The 5,131-nt window shown below is 45.6% G+C and overlaps 1 protein-coding gene across 6 annotated transcripts in view; it reads right to left on the minus strand.

Moving 5' to 3' along the window:
• Arhgap12 (Rho GTPase activating protein 12) overlaps positions 1–2,958 on the minus strand; it is a 115,044-nt gene extending 112,086 nt beyond the window's left edge. For 5 of the 6 annotated variants that reach the window (XM_029471800.1, XM_021150668.2, XM_029471799.1 and 2 more), the window contains exon 1: positions 2,665–2,820. The gene's annotated coding sequence lies outside the window, so the exon portion shown is untranslated. Of the gene's footprint in view, positions 1–2,664 lie in introns of all 6 variants that reach the window. The other variant, XM_021150665.2, reaches the window with a different exon arrangement.
• Between the last annotated feature and the right edge of the window lie 2,173 nt (positions 2,959–5,131).

Consider the following 5,131-nt stretch of genomic DNA (forward strand, 5'->3'; position numbering starts at 1 on the left):
AATATTTTAATATACCAGGTTATTTATGTTATGTAATTTGCTCACTTGTTTTTTTGTAACATAAGTACTACAAATTAAGACCACATGGTAGGTGGTAGGTAGTACATGTCTATGGTACTACAGTTGTCAGTGGTCTGGATACAATACATATGACCCAAGGGCTTATTAGAAGGGCAGGTGATCCCATGTGCTTAAGGATTAGAAAAGCCATAGATTATAAAAGGAGCAAAGAGCTCCCAGATGAAACATCAGCATTTGTTGGCTCTGTTCAAATATAAGTCACCTACAAACCAGAACCACGGGACAGTCACTAGCTCTATGAAAGCAACAAGGCAATAGCTGAACTACATGGTTCTGGTATAATTAGACCAACTAACCAAGTAAAAGTGCAGTCACAAAAATGGTAGCCCAATATTGGGGTCCTCAACTGAAAGTAACTTTAAGTGCAATGAATCCCTTTGTTATAAAGATTCACTTCCATATCTGATTTATGCTACAGAAAACAAAAACATATTTACAATTATAACTAATGTTTATTAGGTTCTTGGTTTTACTAGAAAACACTCACCCAACATGCCAAGGCCCTGGGTTTAGTTTCTAGTAACACACACTCCCAAATAAGACTAAAACTGTTAAATACAAAGTGGAATAAAAGTTTAATTTCACTTTTCTCTTTTATTACAAAATTTCAATGTCCATTTTCTCGGATAAATAATATTACAGACCACTATCACATTTTAGTTAATTTAAAAGTATTATTTGCAGCACTTGGGAGGCAGAGGCAGGCAAATTTCTGAGTTCAAGGCCAGCCTGGTCTACAGAGTGAGTTTCAGGACAGCGAGAGCTACACAGAGAAACCCTGTCTCGAAAAACCAAAAAAAAAAAAAAAAAAGTATTATTTGTAGATGGGCATGGTAGTATACACCTTGAATCCCAGTACTCAGGGGAAAGGGAAATCTCTGTCAATTGAAGGCCAGTCTGATCTACTTAGTGGGTCTTAGGCCTGCCAGACCTACCTACATAAGTGAGGCCCTATCTCAATTTTTTTAAAAAAGTAAATAAATAAACTTATTACCCTTATTCCCAGTAATGTCATTTGCACTTTTAGGAATTAAATTACTAAAACTCATATTTAAATTACTAAAGCTCATTTTTAAATTAAGCCATTTTTTAAAAAGCATTGAATAAATATTTTCTAACAAAAAAGCCAAATGATTACAACTAATAAGCTGTTCTGCAGCATTTACATATTTCATCTATGCCTCACAAATGGAATAGTATAATTAAAAAATGTAAGTATTGACAATTGTATAAGCACAAATAATCTACACAAGTCATATCATGACTCAATGAGCAATCTCCAACCCCTGTGGTTGATAAAGAACAGGAGATAGTCAACAAATACTAGGAATTACACACACACAGATGAGGAAAGGGAGAGGAAAGGGGGGAGAAGGAGAATATGAATTATACTTTGTTTCCCGGACAGAAAAACTCCCCAGAAAGATGTAAAGTTATGTGTGCCCTGTTGGCCTAAACTTCGGTGGTATGGCTTAAATCACACCTTCACGAACCCATCTTAGGTACTGTTTTGGGTTCCAAAACTGTTCTGAAAGGTTTTCAATGTTACCTTAAAATAGAAAACAGTGCACTTGTAGCCAGACACGGAGCAATGGAGAACCACAAAGATGATCCATTCTACCATACACCTCTTAGAGATCAGGTAAGCAAAACCGAACGTAAGCAAATAAACACCTCCAGGCTACCTCCAGGCTTTCTCAGCGTTTAAGTACAAAAGAGGCACTGCTACCGGCTAGATACTCTGAACAATTTCTCACTGCAACATTCGAAGTTTCCCAAGGTTTCACCTCCGTAAGTCGGACAGCAAAATCTGAACCAGAACCTGGGTGACTCCTTGTTAATGACCCTTCTTCCAGTGTACCTCCCTTAGGAATGTGTGCCTAAATGGGCTATAAAATCTACTTCCGCATGTCAACATGAACCACACAGACCAACCTTGTAACCAGTGTCAATATACTAGAAAATTTGCGTTCGCCTTTGCAAAGCATTTTAAAACGCTGCTGTAGGCAAAAAAAAAAAAAAAAAAAAAAAAAAAAGGAGGAGGGGGAAACTGCACCCGCCTCAGAAACTGAAGGGCGTGCCTTTCTCCCTAATGACCACCTTGTGGCCATTCAGTCTGCGAGGGTCTGCAATAACTTAAGACACAACGTGTCAAGGGCAGCCTTTCCGGAAAGACAAAACAAGCGCTCCAGACCGGAGGCAGGCAAGCAGCGCGTTGGCAGCAGGGTCTGTTGTCTGTGATTCAAGGGCTCGGAAGAGATACCTCTCAGCAGAACCGGGGGCAGCTCATCAGGGCCGGGGAGAGCGCGCCGTGCACATCCACGGTCCCCGACGCGGCCCAGATAGCAGGTGTGCCCACCAGCAGCAGATGCGGAGGGCGGGCCGGACCTCCGGCCACTCCCCGGAGCCCGCTCCCCCAAGGCAGGAAGCCGGGGAGCCCAGGCTGAGACCCCGGTCAAGTAAACCAGCTCGCCCCGCAGGCCAAGCGGCCGCCGCCCTCCCCGGCGCAGCCTTCGGCGGGCATAGCCCGCGCCCCCGAGCGCCTTTGTGCTTTCCGCGGGAACCCGCGCCCGGCCTCTTTACCAAGGGTCGCAGACCTCGCGACGGGCAGCTCCCTTCTCATCCAACGCTGTGGCCGAGCGACTGAGAGACCGCCTGAAGAGCGCTCACTCGGCCGCAACTACAACCGGGCGTCCCCGCAGGCTGGTCTCTGAGGGAGGGTAAGTTCCAGGGCACGTCGGAGCGCGCCGGCGCGGGGGTGGGGCAGGCACAAGCAGGGGGCGGGACATTTGGCCACGTGATGAGAGGGGCTGGTGGTCTCCCGGGAGGGCGGGGCGGAGGGACGTGAGAAGGTGTGGCGAGAGGCTTAAGAGGCGGCGGGGGGGGGGGTAACCACGTGATAAGCGGAGGCGGGGCAGGTACTGTAAATGGGGAGGGGAAAATGGTTGGGAGCACGTGACAGAAGGGGCGGGGCAATGGATCTTGTGAGGTTCGGGAGGCTCACGTGAGGGCTGGAGTGGGCGGGGCGCCAGGTCCCAAGCAGCAAAGGGCGAGTAGGGCAAGGTGGCCACGGAATGCCAGATGGGCGGGGTGTTCGGAGGTTGTTGGAACAGGCTGGGCGGTGCGAAGGAATTAGGGAGGGCGAGGAAGCTGGGTGTCAACACTTTGTAAACATCTGGTGGGAAGTGTTGGGAAAACGCTAGTAGGGATTTGGGCGAATGGAGAACGGAGAGTGGCACGGCCGCAGGCTCCTTGCCGTCTGGGACTTAATGGCGCCCTAGCTCTATTAGGGTCCACAGCCTGGCAACTCCGCTTAGTATCGGTGAACGTGTCGCACTTCTATTGGCAGGAGATGGATTGGATCTCTGGGGATCTTGAGCTAATAACTAGGTCTGTGCGGAGCTATTGGTGGCCTGAGCCTCGCGCAGAGCGCTGGACGAGCAGTACACAGGAGCGTAACTGCACTTTGAATCCATAGGGCCTGCTGTGTGCAATCACTGTGGGCCACCCGGGTGCCATTGTCCAAAGTCAATCCAGTTTACAGTGTGGCCGCGTGGAACCCGGAAGTAGCCCGCAGTGAAATGTGTAGTGCTCGTGTGGTGAGTAGCTGGAATGAGAATCCACAAAGGCCTGGCGTAGTTCTACCATTAATTGCCTCTTCACTCTTTACACCTCCACTATCACATTGACTGTTGACTTAAACCTTCAGGCTCTAAAATCAAGAGACTGAAAAAAATATTAGGAAATCAGAACTCATTCATTAACCACTTGTTGATTGTGCCTTTTATGATGCCCAGATCACATTTAAATAACACCAGCGAAGAGGGAAACCAGCGTAGGGCTCAAAAGCCAGGTTCTGGAGATGGCTTTTTTTTCTGACGTTCATCTATAAAGATGCCGAAATGTCTAGCGGCTTTAGAACAAGCTGAATTCTCAATTGTTAAATAATAATAAATATCACCGAAATGTTGAGAAAATTTCTAACAGCTGTAGCTTACAGTCCTTATTAAATCTAATGGGAACAATATTCTAAGAAATTCTCCTCTTAGATGCTCAAAATGCGAATTAAAAATCTAAGAGACTACTACACTGTGTCTTTGAACTTGCTGTTCCTTTTCATTGGCTCTCATGTTTCTGGGCCCCCACCTCCCCCCAGGTTCTAACATGGCCCCTTTTCCATGCCCTTGTTCAACATGTTCAGAATATGCCATTGTTCAGCATACAGTAATTCATATAGTAATGTCTGCTTCTGAAACTACTTTCCAGATAATCCCCTTTTGATCTCTTTCCAAAACCAAAACAAGGACAGTGTGCAGAAAGGAAACTACCTTGATAAGAATGTGCTGATAGCTCTATCTTGCCTACTCCCGAACCTGAGCTGGGCACCCTTAGTTTCAGCAAGAAATAGAAGGGAACAGTTTGCATACACTTGCAAATCTGCTTGCAACTCCACTTCCTATTTCACAACCTAATCTCAGATGATACCACTGTGCCCACAGTATGCTGATCACTACCAACAGCAGATGCAGTCAGATAAAAAGAGCTCTCTGGTTAGTATGTTGTTGGGAGAGGACCTGATGGAGTGATGAAATCACAGGCAACATTGCCCCTAGTTGGATTTTAAATAACACTTGGTAGCATATGTCTGGCTCCCATGTGGAGAATCTCAGCAAAACAAATTCAGGATTTTGACATTTAACTGGCTTCTTAAGAAGCAGCAAAGAGTTTCAAAATGTAGAACTCAAAAGTAAGTTCCAACATAGGCAGAAATGTGACTTTGAATTGCTGGTGTGTATGAGTAGCTCAAGTGCCTAAAAGCTCTTGATATGGGTTAGATTCAAAAGAAATCCCTGTGTTTTCATTGAAAATGAACTGCATTACTGAATGTACTTGTGCTTTCTCACTGGTTTTAAACAAGAAGCCAACATACTTGCCTCATTTGTAACCAAAAAGCATTAACGTCTGTGTAGCATCGTTGCGGGATTAGAGTGAAACAGGAACTGACAGAATCAAAACTACAAACACATGTGAACATGGAAAGACATATTTT

This window comes from Mus caroli, chromosome 18 (assembly GCF_900094665.2).
Source record: "Mus caroli chromosome 18, CAROLI_EIJ_v1.1, whole genome shotgun sequence".
NCBI lineage: Eukaryota > Metazoa > Chordata > Mammalia > Rodentia > Muridae > Mus > Mus caroli.